The following is a 21,308-nucleotide window of genomic DNA, read 5'->3' on the forward strand; positions in this document are numbered from 1 at the left end:
GTTGGGCTAGATGACCCTTGGAGTCCCTTCCAACTCTATGGTTCTATAATCCAACTGGCAGGTGGACTGGTTACGAAAGCTAGCACACCTAACAGCTGGTAGTTCCAAATGTGGTGGTGCCCCGGAGGTGTTGGACAGACTCTCTTGCATCTCTTGGGGGAACATTTTTTCATTACACTGGTGCTAGATCATGAAGGAAACAGAGGCCGGCCTGCAGCCATCGATCCTCACATGGCTGGAGGCCTAATTCTACACAGAGAGAAGAGCCTGCAGAACAGGGGTGGCAAGCTTTTTCAGTCCAACAACCACCTTCCCCTGAGTGCTACCTTCTGAGGCCTGCAGCTGCATGCTGGTGGTGGCTTGGGCAACAGGAGTGATTCTTATATTTGTACAGTATCTGCAGTCCAGCCCTGCAAAAGTCAGAGGTTTCTACATGTAAATATTTCCATCCAAGCAAGGAAGAGGCCTTGGTATGGGTTCAAGGGCACATTCCAGCCAGAGGAAAAAACGAAGGAGGGTGTTGAGCAGAGCCTGTAAGGGGTGTGGTCCAGCGAAGGTTCTGAGGGCCAGACTGAGGGGTCGTCATCATCATCATCATCATCATTTTATTTGTATGCCACCTTTCCATAGTTAAAACAATGCTCAAAGCAGCTTACAACATAACAATATTTACATATTTACAGGATAAAGGAAGTCTTTTATTTGGTTGTTTGTATTGTTGTATTTTGGGACGCAGGTGGCGCTGTGGGTTAAAGCCTCAGCGCCTAGGACTTGCCGATCGAAAGGTCGGCAGTTCGAATCCCTGCGGCGGGGTGCGCTCACGCTGCTCGGTCCCAGCGCCTGCCAACCTAGCAGTTCGAAAGCACCTCCGGGTGCAAGTAGATAAATAGGGACCGCTTACCAGCGGGAAGGTAAACGGCGTTTCCGTGTGCGGCTCTGGCTCGCCAGAGCAGCGATGTCACGCTGGCCACGTGACCCGGAAGTGTCTCTGGACAGCGCTGGCCCCTGGCCTCTTAAGTGAGATGGGCGCACAACCCCAGAGTCTGTCAAGACTGGCCCGTACGGGCAGGGGTACCTTTACCTTTTACCTTTACCTATTGTTGTATTTTGTATTTTGGCCACCTCATAAGAAGAGAAGACTCCCTGGGAAAGACTCTGATGTTGGGAAAGATGGAGGGCACAAGGAGAAGGGGATGACAGAGGACGAGATGGTTGGACAGTGTTCTCGAAGCTACTAACATGAGTTTGACCAAACTGCGGGAGGCAGTGGAAGACAGAAGTGCCTGGCGTGCTCTGGTCCATGGGGTCACGAAGAGTTGGACATGACTAAACGTGTTGTATTGTCTCCCCAGTGTGGCTGGGGAAACTCACTCAGATGGGCGGGGTTTAAATAAATAAATAAATAAAATAAATAAATAAATAAATAAATAAAAGTTATGCTCCCTATGTTATGTTCACGTTTCATGGGGGTGGATTTCTGTATTGGAAGGAGTGGGGGGTTTATGTTATGTTGTAAATAAAATTCCAATAAAAATATTTTAAAAACAAACAATATTTACATAATTACTGTACCAACATAACAAAAGTCATAAGCAATAAATAAAACACATCAAAAAGTACACAACCAAATGGAAAACGATTTCCACAAAGATCATAAAATCTAAAACTAGGAATACAGCATTAATACCAATCACAATTTAAAATGACATAGATAAAAAATAAAAGCAATTTAAAAAGGAAAAACGGAGCCCTCTCTGCCCAGCAACAGCGGCAGCCGTCCTTTATGGAGCTTGTCAGGCCCCGCCCCAAGCCAGGTGGACAGAAGCAGGTCAGTCCTCCCCCAGGTCTGGGGTCCGCATTTGAGATTCTCCACCCCTGTGCTAGAGCTTCAGTGCCTATTTAAGCAAATGCCTTTTAAAAATAAAACAGAGCACCCTGATTGCCAAGAGGGCATTTAATTGAAACATGCCTTTTTCTGCACCCTTTTCCCCTTAGTAGCGCCACCTTCCTTGCAGAGCCTTGAAATGCTTCCAGGCGCTCTGGTATTCTTCTTGCCCATAAAAGCAAGCTATATTTTGAGCAGGCATCTGGCAACTCTCCTTTTTTGGAGACTGACAAGAGGCAACTCAGCTGAGCCCCAATCCCTTGTTTTGCATAGATGGTTCTATCTCACACAGCTTCCAGGAAAATCAAAAAAGGATTTAAAAAAACAAAAAAACCAGGAAGGGCAGAGGGGAGGCTCTGCTCACAAATGAGCCCAGAGAGGGCTGCCGACGTGCGTTATGCAAACAGCACGCTCTGTTCCAACCTTTTCCAGACACCTCAACAAGAGCAAGCGCAGAGAAGACAGGCAGTCCTTATCACTCCATTAAATGCTCGACTGTGTAAGATCCCTCTGCTCCAGTGACGGCTGTGCAAACCCATAAATCCCGGCCCGCTTTCCTGCCAAATGGAACAGCAAGGTTTACATACTTCCCCTAAGTGGTAAGCAAACTTCCTTTCCAAGGGACAGGCAATCTATCAGAGCTCGCCGGCTCAGTTAGCCCCCTGATCTACGAATGCACAGCTTTTCTCAAGTGGCCAAGAGTCATGCTCAGCTCCCCTGAAAAATCTTGGGTTTGCAATCACACTGCACGCTTCTGAAGACCAGATTCTGGCGGCAAACAAAAGGACAACATCAACGTCCACATTCCCAGTTTGTGTGCTTCAGCTGGCTGCTGTTTGGTCTGATCCAGCCACAGCAGGTACATTTGGCTCCTGGGAACATAGGAAGATACAGGAAGAAGCTGAGCCACTCAGTCCTTTAATCTATCTAATTTAACACTGTATATGTGGACCAACAGTGGCTCTTCGGGATTCAGGAGTCTCCCCCAGCCCTTCCTGGAGGTGCCAAGGACTAAACCCGGGACCTTTTGCATATAAAGCATGTGGCTTTACTACCGAGTCACAACCCTTACCCTAGAGCCTAGAGGAATGTTTGGCTCCTGGCGCCCATCCAATCACATAGTCTTGGGCAACTGATGTCTCTTAGTGTGGTAACAACAAAGCCAGTTATTATGGACAGAAATATCCTCCTGCCAAAACAAGCATTTCCTCCGCTTTTTACAGTTTGATTGAAACAGGATTAAAGGATCAAGATAGGCATTTGTTGTGAAACAACTGTGTCTGTGTCCATGTGAAAAACTACAGCTCCCATTTTAAAACATGCCATAGTCAATCCACAGTGAAAATAGTCGCAACGAGGCTTATTTTGCAGCAATTTACAATAACCACAAACATTGACAGACCATTTTCAAACTTGGCTTCCTCCTCCCCTTGCTAAGGAGAGGAGAGGAGGAAAAACAATATCACTGGAATAATGCATAATTCTGTATGCTCAAAGAAAAGGCATGTGGGTCTGTGGCCCTGCTTTAGTCTGCACAACACTGTAAATCTGATTGAGCCTCCCAAGTGAAAACCTGAGGGAAGAGGATATTTATTCTTTTACAGCAAAGGAACTAATCTCCACTTCTAAGCAGGAATGCTGGAGCTGAAGTCCTAGCTTTGACAAAGGTGAGGGGCAGGATGGGCAAATTAAGAAATGCACAGCTCCAATGCAATTCTTTTCTACTCTGTTGTATGAATTAAACTGGTAGCTTATACTACCTGCCCACTGATCTAGCAAGCTCAGCCCCGTCTACTCAGACCGGCAGTGGCTTTCCAGGGTCTTTTGAAAAGGTTTCTCCCACCCCAGCCTAGCTGATCCTTTTTACTGGAGGTGCCAAGGATTGAACCTGCGACCTGCATTCAAAGCAAGTGTTCTGGGCCTGGGATAGCTCAGTGGGGACAGCATGAGACTCTTAGTCTGAGAGTTGTGGGTTTGAGCACCACATAGGGCAAAAGATTCCTGCATTGCAGGGGGTTGGACTAGATGACCCTTGTGGTCCCTTCCAACTCTACAATTCTACTGTTGAGCTGCGGTTGCTGCCTGCCAAACAGTCTGCTGCTATGAAAAGGAGGGTGGCTCCCATAACCCTGCTCAAATCCTAGCTCCACCACCACCACAAAACAGCCTGCCTCATTCGCAAGCTTTTAGGATGTGTTCCGACCAGGCTAGGAACAGCTCGAAGCAGCTCCAGGGCCTGAAGACCTAAATAAAAGAGATGACAGTTCCAATCTATCAACTTCTTGTGGCTATGAAAAAGCACAGGAGACCAGTAGGTCTGTGGCAGACATCTGAATATTATTACACTCCCATGCACTGCAACACCAGCAGTCTGGATTCAGCAGTAGTGTACTGGCAAAATCCCTTCATGATAGTTACAGCCATGTCCCTTCACAGTCTTGCCACTTCTAAGATTATACAATAAAATTATAATTACACAATAATAAATATTGGGGGTGCATTGCACCAATCAATACAGATCTAGCCTTTCAGCCAGATCTACTGTTTTCTGCACACATACATGGGCAAATGATTTGCAGTGCTGCAATATCTTCTTTCAGAGGAACTTAAACTGCATTTTTCATAAAGTTCCGTTGTGCACAGCAGAACCTGCATACCATTCTCTTGAAACTGAAGCACCTTGTAGCTTTGGATACCGGAGACAGGGACCCTGCTGCTGAATAGGAACAGGTCCCCTGCAAACCCGGACCACTACACCACTGGCCAACTTCTCTCCCAAGCAAGCATATTCCTAGAGGAGCAGTATGTCAAACATGGCAATAGATTTCCAAAAGGAGGCACTCTCCTGTTAACTGACTTTCCCATCTGCAAGGTGACATGGCCTAAATTTCTTAACTTGTAGTAATAGACTGCCACCACAACAGCTTTGAGGATGTGTGTGCACCTGTTACTCACGTGGCGATGGTACATTTTAGCAGAACGCTACAAAGTGCTAAGAACATGACAGGAACAAACCCTACCAACGCTTTTAAAAATGAAGCCTTTGATAGATATAGCAGGACAGGAACTGACCTGCTGCCACACACCTTAGAAGTACAGTGGTACCACTAGTTACGAATTTAATTCGTTTTGGAGGTCTTAACCTGTTTCTTAACCTGAAACTGTTCTTAACTAGAGGCGTGCTTTTGCTAATGGGGCCTCTTGCTGCCGCTGCGCCGCCAGCACACGATTTCCGTTCTCATCCTGGGGCAAAGTTCTCAACTCGAGGTAACTCTTCCAGGTTGACGGAGTTTGTAACCTGAAGCGTTTGTAACCTGAGGCGTTTGCAACTCGAGGTACCACTGTACGTTAATAAAGAAAGTAAAGAGATAACTGCTTGCTAATCCAGAATTTAGATGACCACGTCTTTGCTCAACATCCAGTTACAACACACCCTTTCTGCGAGCTCTTCCAACAACTCCCCCCTCCCATCTGTTTACCATCCGGCCAGAAAAACAGTGTATATTGCCCACCAATAATGTTGCCATGGCATCGAGAGATGCTGCTGGGCAACAATGCACCAATATAACCCGTCATACCCTGCAGCGCCAGCATTCCCAGGCATCTGCATCCCTCTTGTCGCTTTTATTGTGATTTACGGCCACTTCTCTTTCACTGCAAATCAGAAACAAGCAAGAATCTCACGTCGCTGAAATACAGATTCCTTCAAGGTAGTACGGGGGAGGCAAAATTGGATTGCTACACCCTATTTGTAGGAGAGGATTTTCCCGCCCTGAACTTCACCCCAGGGGCCTGGAGTTTGTTTATTTATTTTTTATATAAATTTTATTTTCAGTTTTTCACAAGTTGACAAATACACACCTTACAAACACATACCTCCAATACAACTGAATATTTTACTTCCCTCCCCCCCACCCCCTTTTGTGATTCCTTTTCTAATTTAAATTAACATTGAATTTTCCACTTTATTCCACTTTTTAAAGTTATTCTTCCATTTATCTTAGTACATTTTTAATTGCTAATGAACTTGCTTGTATGCCAGAATTTTTCAAATATGCTACAAATTTTCCTTACTCTTCTTTTTTTTTTTTTTTAAAAAAAAAATCCCTCTTGGTTTCTTATTACACCTGTCAGTTTTGCCATTTTGGCACAATCCATCAATTTAATCAGCCATACTTCCTTAGCTGGTATAACATCTTCTTTCCACCTCTGGGCAAACACCATTCTGGCTGCAGTTGTGGTATACATGAACAAATTTTTAGGGTCCTTCGGAATCTCTATATTCACTATCCCTAACAGAAAAGCTCCTGTTGTGTTTTTTTTTTAATTAAAGTTATTTTAAACATTTTATTCAGTTCATTATACATCATTTCACAGATTTCCCAGGGGCCTGGAGTTTAAGCAGGACCACTCTGGAAAGCAACTGTGTTCACTGTTGGTGTGCCATGGTTTCCTACAAACATACATATCTTTAAACACCCATGTTGTATCCCAGAACAAGTGGAGAATTGTAGTTTCCATTTTAGAAAAGAGGAAATTTCTAATCCTGGTGGCTACGGCGAGCCGACTGACACTATGCAAGGAGCATCTCAGAAGCCATGGTGGGTAGCAGTGGCTTGAACCAAGCTTCCCAGCAGCCACCGGTTACGGCACTGCAGTAGACTGAGATGTGTATTCAAGACACGCCCTCCTCTGCTTCCAGGAAGGTTCATGCACTTGGTGCGATAATAAATACAGGCCCAGAATAAAGGGCAGTGATAAAAAGAGGCAGGTGCCACGTAGTTCACTTCAATGGATTCCTAAAGAGGTGTGGGTGTGAGGAAGAGGCCAAACATCACCAAAGAGTTTAGAAAAAGCTTCAGCAGGAGAAAATATACGGACATTCTGAGAGTACCGACTCCCTATACAAGCAAACTATAAAGGAGCTCAGCAGTTTTTATGGTCTCTGTGTTTCTGATTAGCTCATCAGCCCCAGTGCAGAAGCTACTCCCGTTCCAGCAGTCATAGAATTCATTCACAAAGCACTCATGATTAGTGTCGTCATACAAGGATATAGAAGTTATGAACAACAGGGTGATCGTAGGGGCAAAGCCGTAGATCAATAGCTGAGCATCAGCAGAAAGTCTCAACTTCAATCCTTGGCTTCTCCAGTTTAAAAGATGGAAAGGACTCCTGCCTCACTCCTTGTAGAGCAGGCATAGGCAACCTTTGGCCCTCCAGACATTTTGGACTACAATTCCCATCATCCCTGACCACTGGTCCTGCTAGCTAGGGATCATGGGAGTTGTAGGCCAAAACACCTGGAGGGCTGAATGTTGCCTAAGCTGTTGTAGAGGAACGGCCAGTCAGAGCAGGCCAGGGGTCACCAACACTGTGCTTGTGAGCATGCAGATGCACCCTTGACACCTTCTCCTGACTCTTACAGAGTCTCTGAGGGACCCTCCCCTTCGCTGCTCTCTTGGTTGTGAGGTGATGAGGGTTGTTACCTTTTTCTCCCTTGAAAAGTACATAGAGTTGCTGGAAGAAGCTGCAAGAGTGGCACTCTTCCCTACTTCCTCTTTCAGCTCTCATGTTCTTTTAAGGCTCAGATTTGACTTTTACCCCGATCTCCTGGAAAAGTGAAATATGTGTTCATGTGCTTTCTCTTTTTCTGTCTCTCAGATGTGTGTGTGATTTGAGGGAGAGAAGTGAACAGAGGCAGGGAAGCCCACAGGACTCCCTCAAAAATGCATTATGTGTCCGCATGATTATAGAATCATAGAGTTGGATGAGACTCCCAAGGGCAATCTAATCCACACACCCCTTGAAATGCAGGAATCTCAACTAAAGCACCTGTGAATATCCATTAAAAAGGCAATACTGAGCTACAGAGACAAATAGCCTGGTTTGATATAAGATAGGTTCCTATGTGTTCCAGGTATTATAAGCATAGTACAGTGGGGTGTTACGTGCTCTGAAAAGTGGGTTTTGAAAATTCCTTTTATAGGTCACCACTGTGAAAATTTTATCTTCGTACTGAACTAACTTCCCACCACTGTCCCTGAAATGAAAATTCCTGGATCACAGCCTACCATCCCAAAGTTTCCACAGCTGGCAGGAGATCCCAATTCATCATTTGGGAGTTCTCCTATGGGTCAGGGCATTTTTTAAAAAAATCAGCATATAAAAGCAAAGGTCCTAGATCATATTGCAGCCCAACTAGTGCAGTAATAGTTATGCTTCAAGATTAGGTATAGATTTGTCAAATTCTTCCCATTATGGTAAACTTGTGTCTGAGCTGTACCACCACAGAGGGCAGGTGAGGATCTCACAGGTTGGATTGTTCTTCCATACCAAAAAAATTAAAAAATCCATCCATACAAAAAACTAGAAGTCATGGAGAAGGCTTCTATTTGAGTCTTTTCCCTCTGAGATGCTTTTTGTTTCTGAAGGGAGGAGCACTCAATTGTGCAAGCCCAACACCTGCAGTCAAAAATGGTGACACCCAACTAGGCCTCTGTCAGTGCTTACTTTCTTTTTTAAAGAGAGGAAAAAGGAGATGGTGATGATCAGGCCTGCCTATAAGGGATAGTCTGTAAATTGGAAGCCTTGCCTTTCCTAACATGGGGAAACTTAGCTGTTTGTGACAGAAATGTACTCGGTATTGCCCTTTCTATCACTAGCTAATATACTCCAGGGCTGAGTCAATGCCTTCAAAATAGTACCTGAGGCTTACAGTACAATTCTATACATCTTGTTGTCTTTATTTATTTTATTACTCATTAGATTTCTTATCCATCCCAGGATGGTTTGCAGCAATTTTAAAATTAAATATTAAAAACAGTTCAAAACAAATTACTGTACAGTCAAAAGAATGCAGTAGGTCTTAAAGTGTATCTCTCTCTCTCTCTCTCTCTCTCTCTCTCTCACACACACACACACACACACACACACACCAGGAGTCAAAAGGCCAGGGTAAGAGGTGCATCTTCTTGCAACCTACATAATGAAGGCACTGGTCGCATCAATCTGGGGAGGAAATTCCATAATTTAGGGGTTGCCACCGAGAATGCTCTCCTGGGCCGACACCCCAAACACCTGAGGGCAGTGCCCCCAACCCGCCCCCACTGCTGATCTTGACACCCACAGAGGCGGCATTCTTTCAGATATTTGGGTGTAAGCCATTTATTCAGAAGTATGTCCCACTGAGTTAAATTGGACGTTCTCCCAGGTACGTAGGACTGCAGCTTTAAGCCTCAAATTTCAGCACAGGTGCCTCATAAATATGTAGACAGCTGGCACAGAATCTATTACCATTTAGTAATTGTAGTTTAAGATCACTCTGCCAAACTTATGCAAGTGGCAAGGTTTTCATTCTTTCATCAATAGTCAGCACAAGGCTAACCCCACAATTCCAATAAAGGAGCATCTAGGCCCACTCACATTTTATTTTATTTTAAAACCATACACATGTGCATCTCTTTCCTTTCTGAAGCTGCTTTTATTTCCATGCCCTTTCTGTGGTGCCCATCCTGTTTCCGACTGTGGCTGTACAGATGTCGCCACCAGACCAAAAACAAGGCCCAAAGGCCCTACTCTTTGGTTGGGGTTTTCTTCAGGCTTCCTACCCTACAACTACAACCCCATCTTCGCCGCGGCTTGCCAGCCTAAGCAGGGTCCGCGAGCAAAGGAGATTCCCCCAGTCTGCTCCTCAGATCATTGCAGGCAGACAAACCACCCCCGCCCCCAGTGCAAAGCCCCTCCTCTCCTTTCCCACGGGATCTCTCGCCACAGCAACGCGGACCCTAAGGAGAACACACATCCCTATGGCTAGCTTAGGTGGGTGGTGGTGGTTTCCTACGGATCCTGACGGCCTCCCAAGCCATTCCTGTCTCGTGATTTGGAAATATATGCGCACACAACCCTCCCCTTCTTCCTCCAACCCCTCTGGGATCTCCACCACCCGAGGCGGGCTGCTCTGCGCGCATCTTCACGAGACGCTGCAGTCCCCCGGTCACAGAAGTCGTGCAAAAAAATAGAAAGGACCATGCTGCAAAAGAATTGCTCCCCTACCTGAAAAAAAAAGGTAGCCGAGATCCTGCTTTCCCCTCCCGCCTGCTCCGGCGTGAAATCGAAGGACGCTTTCCCGAAGGACGGTCGCCGGAGACACTTTTTGGGGCCAGCTTTTCCCGGCGTCTCCCCTCTCCAGATCAACGGCACACTTGCTCGGGGAGACCTCCTCCGGTTTGCAGCGTCAGGCTCTTCCAGGCGCCCAGCGAGAGACCATAACAAACCCACTTTTCGCCAGGCAAGGGGCCGTCGCTAAATTCCCGAATCAGTGCAAAGGGCTACTCGCGCCGTTCAGGAACTGGAGCAGAGAAACCCGGTCTCTGCCCCACCCACATCCCCTCCCGGGTTCGCTCGGCGCGCCGTGACCGCGCAGCTGCATCCTGGCGTGGCCACGGTGGCGCGCCAGCCCGGCCTCCCCTCTCTTCGAGCGGGGGTCTCCGCGCCTGGAGCTCTGGCTCGAAGGAAGAGGACGGGCTTCCCACGAGGGAGAAGGCAAGAGCCGCCAGCAGCGGGCAGCAAGGGATCTTCCCGTTCCGCCTCCGCCCTGCCCTCCTGCAACGCGGCGGCGGCGAATGCGCGCCTTGGCCCTCGCTTTGCTCCCGAGTTGCATGCCCGGGGAAGGGACTCTCTGCAAGTTGCCGAGCTAATCCGGCGGCAAGGGGTCGGTCCCTTCACGAGGGTAGCTCGCAACCTATCAGCGATCCTGCTCTGGGGTTTTCGCGTTGCAGGCTGTAGCCCAACAGGTGCACCTTTCTCTGTCCCGGAAGTGCAGCGGTTGGGGGAGCATCATCAGCTGATTTTTTTACGTAGTTATAGCAAGTTAATAATAATAATAATAATAATAATAATAATAATAATAATAATAATAATAATAATATTTATACCCCACCCTTCCAGGTTCAGAAAAAAATTTAAAACACTTAATTGCAATACAACATAGAAGCAGCGTGAAATACAGTATAAAAGCATGAATGACAATAAAATTCAAAGTTCGAAAATCATTTTGGGGAATTCCATCCAATAAACATAAGAGAGTCACCAGGGCTAGCTGGCTGAGTTAATCCTAGTTGGGCCAGCGAGGAGGCCAGGGGAGAATTAGCTGTGGGGTCTCAGAGCGAGTAATCTTCATAAAAGGGGAGGGGGAGGGAAGAGAAGGGAAATAAAAGATCAGGCTGAATTCAAATTAAAGGCCAGGCAGAATAGCTCTGTCTTACAGGCCTGGCGGAAGAAGGTTAAATCCTGAAGGGCCCTAGTCTCATGGTTCACAGCATTCCACCAGGTCGGAGCCATTACTGAAAAGGCCCTGGCCCTGGTGGAGGATAGTCTGACTTCCTTAGGGCCTGGGACCTCTAAGCTATGGTTATTCATGGACCTTAAGGTCCTCTGCGGGGCATACCAGGAGAGGCAGTCCCGTAAATACGAGGGCCCTAAGCCACAAAGGGCTTTAAAGGGCAAAACCAGCACCTTGAACCTGACCCTATACTCCACCAGGAGCCAGTGCAACTTGTAAAGCACTGGGTGAATATGCTCCCATGGCAGGGACCCTGTGAGGAGCCTCGCTGCAGCATTCTGCACCCGCTGGAGTTTCTGGGACAGTTTCAAGGGCAGCCCCGCGTAGAGCGAATTACAGTAGTCAAGCCTGGAGGTGACTGTCGCATGGATCACTGTGGCCAGATCGGGGTGGGAAAGGTAAGGGACCAACTGCTTAATGTGGCGAAGATGGAAAAATGTCGCCTTAGCTGTAGGATTACACCCAAACTCTTAATGGAAGGCAATGGCACTAATTGGGCCCCACAAGAGAAGGGGTGTGGCTTACCTGCCCCCTGCCATTTTATTGAAGTTGGTACACCCCACATAATCGATCACAAGAAGCGGTGCACACACCCCGTTGGAATGGCAATGCCCCTCAACTTCAGGGATGTTGATATTTTTTTGGCAGTGAGGAGGGGGGGAGACGAAGGAACCTCGGCCCCTAGGAGTTGGCTCCTATAAGTCAGGCTATTTGTCAGAGTGTAGTCCAGTACTGTTTACTCTGACTTGCTGTGGCTCTCTGCAGAGTTATTTACAGAGAATTATCTAGTTAATATGCTACTTAATAATAGTTAAGATTCCTGCGTGATCCTCGGGATCCTTTCCAACTCTACAATTCTATGATTTCGTGTTTTTTTAAAGGAGGGCCTCCTGCAGATACCATCTTTATCAGGCAGTTCATCCTTCAGCACAAGTTATGTAACTTGTGAAGTAATTGCAATTAAATGATTTGAATACATCTAGAGTTCGTGTGTACAGGTGCTGGCTGAATGAAGAAACTGTACAGCAGGGGTGAAGAATCAATTTCAGCATGAGTGATGAATTGGAATTTGCCCAACCTTACAGAAGGCCACATTGCTTTGGTGGATATGACAAAAGTAGGCGGGGGCAAAAACCACAAAGCAACCCCCCCACCTCACAAATGGATGCACCTTGATTTCCCCTCATTGTCAGGAACACACAAGCACAGGGCACACAGCACTCTCCTTTACAGACACACACACACATGCACACAGTCATATAAACTCTTGCACACCAGATATGATGCAGGCACACAGGCACACGGGCAAAACCACCCCTCCATTGCTGGTGGCGGTGGCAGGGAAAGATCCCTCTGTGGGTTCTTTAGATAGGGGTTTTATCTTCCCATCTTGACAGTAAGCACTACAGCACTAAAACTGGAGATAACCCCTCTGTGAGCAGGCAGAGGGGTTATCTCCAATGATAAAGCTTAGTACTCAGATCAGAGATCCTTTGGCCTAGTCTTTAAGAGTAAAAGGCAGTATTTCTACTGCTACCAAGTACTAGAGTGGGGAGGAAGGCTGCCTTTATCATTGTTGCTATTATTTATTCAGTTTATATACCACCTCTCATCTGTAGATCCCAGGCCAGTTCACAGCATAAAGAGCAGGAAGAGAACTTATCTCCAATTAGCACCGGCTTGCTTAGATAATCCTTTAACTGTCCCCCACCTGATGTCATATGACAGCAGGTAAATGGCAGGTGGGCACTGTTTGCCACCATGGACCAAATGGAGAAGACTGGCAGGCCCAATTAGACCTGTTGGAGCAGAGGTTCCCCGCAGCTGTTGTTCAGCATCAGGTGAGTTGGAGGCAATGATCTGTCAAGGTACTTTGTTCTAAAGGAGGAATCCAGTGCCTAATCTATCTGGTGCACACTGTGAACGACTTGAAGTCCATCATCTGCCTGGAAACTGCTGGTACCAGTTTATCCTACTAAATGGTAAAACTAGATGGCTCAGCTGAATCGTAAGAAGAGTTATAGAAGAGAATCAAGTCTTTAAATCTGATGAGTCATAGCATGACTCAGCTTGTGCTTCCTTTGTCCTCATTCCTAAGTGCATCCCTCCTCCTTAGCTGTCTTGAGTAAACAAAACCACCTGAACAAGATCAAAACATCCTGGTCCCAGGCCAGATCAGGCCCTGCTAGATTCATTTATTTCAGCTCTATATAAGCACAGCAGGGACTGATCAGAGTTGCAGTCTGGAAGGCCCCTAGTTGGGATAGGATTGGGATGTTACTAAGAAGAAGATTCACAGATGCTGTGTTTGTGGCTTTTTTTGCCTGGCTAGTCTGTTCTATAGCCCCAAACTCCCTGTTCGTTTCAGATACAGAATCCTATATTGCCAAATCACATTTATTGATTGCTTTTGCCTGTTACTGTAAGCATAACACATCACTAATTCCCCAAACTGCATCAGTTTAAAAAAGAATCAACAATAATAAAATATTGCATACCACTTAGGCTCCACATCTGCGCCCCAGCCTCCTATATAAAATATTCATAAATACAAATCAATTGTTAAAGAACAGCATGGCTGGGAAGAGTAGCTGTGTAAGAATGGCACCCTTGGGTTCCATGTTTGGTGTCTGCCTTTGATTCCAGATCTAACCCCCTTAATCAAAATATTGACCTTTCTTCATGTCAGTGCAATTGCCTCATGAGGTGGGGTCTTCCTTGGTTTTTAAATCATAAAGGAATCTGTTCCAGCACAACACATCCTGGAAAATTAAGCCCAGTGATTTCAGAGAGAGAGAGAGAGCAAAGTACATAACTGACTGGTCAAACAGAATCTCCATTTTACAGTCAGTGATTTTAACCGGTTTATACATCCCTTGGAATATTTTTCTACATCTTTCTCTCAGGAGCTCTGTGATACTTCTTGCGCTACAGGAAATGTAAGCATTCTATATTTCCATCCAGGGGTACAGTGTCTCTTTTTTTGTAATATTTGAAGGGCATTCATTTGTGTGAATTAACGGTTGATCTAAGTGATCAACATCACTTGAAATTTGAGTCTCCAGCACAAATTCTTAATAGTACAACATATTGGGGCACTTGGACCGCAATGAACACAAGGAGACTTATATCTAAACATACACCACACACGACAACAAATCTTGCTGCAGTCAACTAAAGACAACCATGTCCAACCTCTCTCCAGAGCAAAGACTACAGAAGTTAGACTGCATCTGTGCAGATAGAGATAGCGCCACCAGCTGAAGCTGATGGAAGGCACTCTGCGCCACCAAGGCCACCTGAACAAAGGATCCAAGCTACGAGGGAGTGTAACCTCATCCAGAGCAGGCAATCTCCCATCCATCCATTTCAATTTCATTGTTCTGTATGGGACAATGACAATAAAGGTCTATCGTATCCAGTGCTAGGAACCACCTACTAACAGTGCCTCAGTCTCATCTGGGTTGAGCTTCAGTTTGTTGGCTCTCATCCAGTCCATTACCAACGCAAGACAGCAGTCCAGCACATCGACTGCCTTGCCTGCAGATGTAAAGGAGATGTAGAGTTGTGTGTCATCAGCATATTGTTAACACCATGCTCCAAAACTTGGGATGACCCCAGCAGTGGTTTTATGTAGATGTGGTCTTGACTATGCTACCACTCAGTGGATTTGTAACTGGCTGACTGACCGAACCCAAAGGGTGCTCATCAATGGTTCCTCTTCATCCTGGAGAAGAGTGACTAGTGGGGTGCCACAGGGTTCTGTCTTGGGCCCGGTCTTATTCAACATCTTTATCAACGACTTGGATGATAGACTCAAGGGCATCCTGATCAAATTTGCAGATGACACCAAACTGGGAGGGGTGGCTACCACCCCAGAGGATAGGATCACACTTCAAAACAACCTTGACAGATTAGAGAACTGGGCCAAAACAAACAAGATGAATTTTAACAGGGAGAAATGTAAAGTATTGCACTTGGGGGGGGGGGGGAGGAGAGGCACAAATACAAGATGGGTGACACCTGGCTTGAGAGCAGTACATGTGAAAAGGATCTAGGAGTCTTGGTTGACCACAAACTTGACATGAGCCAACAGTGTGACGCGGCAGCTAAAAAAGCCAATGCAATTCTGGGCTGCGTCAATAGGAGTATAGCATCTAGATCAAGGGATGTAATAGTGCCACTGTATTCTGCTCTGGTCAGACCTCACCTGGAGTACTGTGCCCAGTTCTGGGCACCACAGTTCAAGAAGGACACTGACAAACTGGAACGTGTCCAGAGGAGGGCAACCAAAATGGTCAAAGGCCTGGAAATGATGCCATATGAGGAATGGCTAAGGGAGCTGGGCATGTTTAGCCTGGAGAAGAGGAGGTTAAGGGGTGATATGATAGCCATGTTCAAATATATAAAAGGATGTCACATAGAGGAGGGAGAAAGGTTGTTTTCTGCTGCTCCAGAGAAGCGGACACGGAGCAATGGATCCAAACTACAAGAAAGAAGATTCCCCCTAAACATTAGTGTCAGGGAATTGCCATCAGAGCAAGAAACGGAGGCAGGGCTCCCAAGCGATGCCGGAGAGGGGACGAGCAGGGGGGAAGGATTTCAACGCAACACCCATAGAGCAGAGAGGGAGATGGAGGAATTGGTGACAGGGCTCCAAGACCCTTCCCCCGAATCTAGTGGAGAGAGCGCTGGGACGCCCCTGCCTTCCCCTTACTTGCGTAGACGCGTTCCGCGCAGAGAACATAGGCGGAGACTCGGGGTCAAACAGCTTCTATGCTGGAAGAGATTCAAGAGACGCCCACTCTCGGATTCTGCAAGTGACTAACAGGTCACGGAGGGCGAGCTCCGACCCTAAGCATGGTTGGGCAAGCAAAATAACTGAACTGAAGTAAGGTTATGCACAAGTAACCCCTCACACTCATTACAATTAGGAAGAACTTCCTGACAGTAAGAGCTGTTCGACAGTGGAATTTGCTGCCAAGGAGTGTGGTGGAGTCTCCTTCTTTGGAGGTCTTTAAGCAGAGGCTTGACAACCATATGTCAGGAGTGCTCTGATGGTGCTTCCTGCTTGGCAGGGGGTTGGACTCGATGGCCCTTGTGGTCTCTTCCAACTCTATGATTCTATGATTCTAATATGCTAAACAGCATAGGGGATAAAATTTAATCCTGAGGAAGTGCATGTTGAATGCTTCATGGGGCTAAAGAACACGCCCCAAGTATCACCATCTGGAAATGACTGTCCAAATAGGACCAGAACTACAGCAAAGCACTGTCACCAACCCCCAACTCAGACATGCCCAGAACGACTGTGATTAGGGCCCCCCGCCCCCCACTCTTGCCAGCTCCTCTCTTCCCAAGGGCATCCTTTTGCAATCTACTTCACCAACTGCATGCTTTCATCTTGAGTTGCAGTGGGGGTTGTAAAAAAAAATGAGGTGACAAGGAAATAAAATGCAGAAAAGTACAGACAGTGATAATTGCATCCTTTACAGCAGTCAGTCACAAAAGTGTCGCTAATGACACACATCCTCACATTGCTTAGCCAATTAACACATACAGTGCACTAAAAATATTTTTTTCTCAGTTTAGTCCTCAAGTGATAGCACTGAAACTCTTGGTATGCTTTAATGCAGTGGATTCATGCTGCAGATTCTCTCTGAAGATCCTTTGCTCCAGGATGGGCTACTACTCTAAGGTCATTTATGGATGGGTGGGTGTATGTATGTATGCATGCATGCATACATATAAATGATACATGCATTATATTTATACTGGTCTTTCTTCCATCATAAAACTGAAAGTGCCCCCCAAGATTCTGAATCATTTAAGTCAGACTCAGTATCAATCAATAACTGAAACAAGGATACCCAAAGCCCAGTATGGGGGGATGCTCAGAAAGCTTTAAGAGAGAGGAAATGTGAATGACGCCTTATCAGCATGGAGTGAAAAGCAGGTCAGCTTTTCGCTGCTATATTACAAAGACCAAAGATACAGACTCTCATAGAAAATGCAAAGATTAATCAGAAACAGAACATGTAATAGCTCTCTGCCTTGTCCTATCTAGTACAGAATAACTTGCTGGACATAATCAGCTTGCAAAAGCCATCAATTACTATGCTGTACCAACTAATCATTTCAAATCTGCCTTCTTACTACGAATATTATCCTCAACCAGCTCTTGAAAACAATGGTTGCACCTTGCTATTGGGAAAAATCCCATTCTAAGAACAGGTCAGGCATAATTCTGATGAACAATGACAACAACAACAAGGCTACTAAAAGAACCCAGCATTGCCAATATCACAACAGCCGAAACCTAGCCTTGGAAATAAGGCACATCTGGAAAGTCAAGATAATTCAATCTAAAAGCATTTCCAGGGAGACTAGAATTTGGAGAAGAGATGCTACAAATGTGCAAAAACATGTTAACCTTGTAGCCTTCCAAGATAATACATTTCTAAACAATGAAGGATACCTCTCTCAGAAAGAGCTTTGGGATATTCAGACCTTGCATGAGGAAGTGCTGAGCTGTGAGGAGCTTGGGGAGGCAGAGTAGTAATGATACTGAACTGACGGTGATTCCTGCAAATTTGCGAAACTGCCTAGGTGTGTACTGTAGAAGTATGTAAGGTGGACAATTCAAATTGAAATTTTTAAAAACCAGAATGGCCAGCAATGGACTTATGACATATTATTGGGCTGAGCAAACTGCACATTTTAAACACTGAATACACCACTTCTATCCATATTTATACTCTCCATCAGCATATGTATCTGATTTTCCTCTAGTAGGAAAAAGAAGCAATTGTTTGAGAAAATAAGATCCCTCTCAGCTTTTGTCAGGTAGTTACAGTAATTGCTTCTTCCACTGAGGAAGGTAGTTTCACAGTAACAGGCGAGGAGCAATTGTGGGAAGTGAATATGCTGCCTGCTGCTAAGTTGCTTATTTTAACCAGTTGACTTGTCCTGATGCCTAACAATGTTCTCCTGAAATCCTCAGCTGAGTTCCTGCTGATGTTTCCAAGAACTGCTCAAAGCGCCTTACAAAGAATAAAAGAGGAAGGCATTTCAAACACTACAAAAACAAATTCATAACGACACAGCAAAACAAAAGCAAATGTAACAACACACAAAAAACCCCTACATTTCAAATAAATATAACAATGCTTATAGCAAACTTTTACAAATAACTGTATGTACTTCCTGAGGGAGGGCATTCCATAAATACGAGGTGTCAACACTGAAAAGAGAAAAAGATGCCCAAGACTGAATACATTTTGAAGTTCATAACATGTGAATGTGAGTGGACTGAAAGGTACCTGTCTGTTTCATAACATGGGAAGAAAAGAAGTTATCCAGGCGCGGATGATAAGGTCTACCCCTGTGAACTATTCACACATGATTGTGTCCAGAACTCGACACAGCTTCCCTATGTTCATGTGTAGGAGACATTTTATGATTGAAGCAGTCCATAATACATTCAGCATCTACATATGTAACTCAGAAAACTGCCTCCTGGTGGGGAGGGGGGGTGCCTCTAGTGGATTTTTTTTTTGCTTATTCAGCACTGCCATCTTCTGGCTTCCCTGGATATTGTCAGCCATCAATTTCTAGTCCCTGAAAGGCTGAGTCTTGTTTCATCCTCTTTCAGAAGATGGTCCAACCTGGGTCCAACCCATCTTGCTTTGGGTTTTTGACAGTTTTCATCTTCAGAGCTCCAGTTAAGACGTTTAGGTGCTATTCCTATTCAGTCCCTCTAGTGAGGGGTTGTTGCTCAGTAGTAGAGCAGAAGCTATACATGCAGAAGGTCAAAGCAGAACTGGATTTAGGGCGGTTCCCCCGCTTAGGGCGCTGAGCTAAGTGGGCACAAAATTGAGAAGATCCGTAATTGAGAAGATCCATTTGGGGGCATGAGCATAGCCAGGATTTATGTTGGGAGGGGGTATATGAAGAAGAAGAGTTTGAATTTGATATCCCGCTTTATCACCACCCGAAGGAGTCTCAAAGCGGCTAACATTCTCCTTTCCCTTCCTCCCCCGCAACAAACACTCTGTGAGGTGAGTGGGGCTGAGAGACTTCAGAGAAGTGTGACTGGCCCAAGGTCACCCAGCAGCTGCGTGTGGAGGAGCAGGGAAGCGAACCTGGTTCACCAGACTACGGGACTACTGCTCTTAACCACTACACCACACTGGCTGGTTGCCATACGTCCAGGAAATCCCAAACATGTCCTGTTTGGAGGGAACTACATGCCCAACTGGGTGGATTTTTTTACAATTGTAAGCAAATATCCGGGGTTTGTGGTTTTTTTTTTGAGGGGGAGTTAAAAAAATTGTGTTCACAGATGGCTCAGGTTCAGGCTTGAGCTCGGGTCTGGCAACCCTAGGGGGCAGGATTTATGTTAGGGGGCAGAACCAAGCTATCTGTGATGTGATAATAATAATAATGATTTATTATTTATACCCCGCCCATCTGGCTGGGTTTCCCCAGCCACTCTGGGCGGCTTCCAACTGAATATTAAAAACGGTACAACATCAGACATTAAAAACTTCCCTAAACAGGGCCCCCTTCAGTTGTCTTTTAAACGTAAAGTAGTTGTTTATTGCCTTGACATCTGTTGGGAGGGTGTTCCACAGGGTGGGTGCCACTACCGAGAAGGCCCTCTGCCTGGTTCCCTGTATCCTCACTTCTTGCAGCGAGGGAACTGCCAGAAGGCCCTCGGTGCTGGACCTCAGTGTCCGGGCTGGATGATGGGGGTGGAGTTAAGTATTTTTATTTATTTACTTGATTTGGGATGACAGCTTTCCCCCTTGGGTACAACTATGTTTGGCGGGCCAAATTTTGGCCTCGCTCAAGAAGCCATGTTACCAAAAATTATCAAAGTCTGCCCCTGGTAACAGTTTCCATCCCTGGATGGTCCATTAAAAAAACAAAACAAAAACTCAGCAAGGCTGCAGAAGTTTTTCCCTGATTCCCTGGAGAGTTTCTACCAACCACATGATACAGATTCAGTCTTAAGGACTCCATTCTGGATTTGTAGAGGGTTTACTTCTTGGCCTTTTCTTTTCCCAAAGACGCCTCACAAGTCAGTGGGGTATGGATATCTCCTTGGGGTTTATTCCCAAAGCCTTTCTCACAAATGAGTATAGAGCCACAAGGCAGCAGAGGTTTAGGATCAGAATACACCCACAAAAAGCAGCAGTCTGGAGGGCCCCAGAGCTAATTTGGGTACTGCAGTGTATGATGCTGATGGCCCTGTGATTTCAAATGTCATGCATTGGCAGTCTCCCCAGAGGAAATATGACTTTTGTTACAGATGTGCTCTCAAATGATCCCATGTGTTGTAAATAAAAATATGCCCTTTTCCCTTATGGGGTATCCAAGAGCCCATATAGAGTCCTTACATAGGTTCCCTATTGGTAGGAGAAAATAACAGAGGCCAACCAGAGAATATTGAGAAACAAAGCAGCTAGTAAGCTTGATCTTTATTGATCTGTTGCAACAGGGTGCTCCCCTCACATGCAGGAGAGGAAGAGGACCCAGAACAATGCTGTGCAAGGGTTTATAAAGACTTTTGAAATTCCCATTCTGTAGATCAAGACCACCCCCAGAAACATTATGCATACATCACAGAAGGGGTGTAACCTAAGACCACCCCTCAGATACATCCCACCTACATCACAGAAATTTAAATGTTGTTTTTCTCTTGTCACAGTTTATCTCCTGTCGCTTTGTTTATTTCCTGTCTGGCAGGTTACTTGATTGGATTTCTTGGGGAGCCTGGGCAGTCTTGTAATGATAAGGCTCACACCCTTATTCAAACACAGATTAAGACAGGATTTGTGAAGGAAGAGACAATGGGGAGGCTTTTCCATTTTGACCATGCAGAGAAACATTTGCTCAGTTTAGGAATCAAAATGGTTCCAGGTTGGCTTTCCTGTGCTGATCTATGTACAGTACGTGTGGTTATGAACGTTGCCATATATCTAAGACCATAAAATTCCTATCACACATGCATGCTTACTTAGCAGTAAGTATAGTGAGAATTTACTTGTGATGAAGGCTATCCAGGAGTTCAGCCTC

General features: G+C 45.7%; 1 protein-coding gene across 11 annotated transcripts in view; it reads right to left on the minus strand.

The window, feature by feature from the left end:
• Positions 1-10,535, minus strand: part of TMEM63C (transmembrane protein 63C) — a 69,614-nt gene extending 59,079 nt beyond the window's left edge. For 4 of the 11 annotated variants that reach the window (XM_083732948.1, XM_083732942.1, XM_083732947.1 and 1 more), the window contains exon 1: positions 9,938-10,535. The gene's annotated coding sequence lies outside the window, so the exon portion shown is untranslated. The remainder of the gene's footprint in view (positions 1-9,937) is intronic. The other 7 variants (XM_083732941.1, XM_083732938.1, XM_083732943.1 and 4 more) reach the window with 4 other exon arrangements.
• Between the last annotated feature and the right edge of the window lie 10,773 nt (positions 10,536-21,308).

The sequence above is a fragment of the Podarcis gaigeae genome, assembly GCF_964106915.1.
Source record: "Podarcis gaigeae genome assembly, chromosome: 1".
Taxonomy (NCBI): Eukaryota; Metazoa; Chordata; class Lepidosauria; order Squamata; family Lacertidae; genus Podarcis; species Podarcis gaigeae.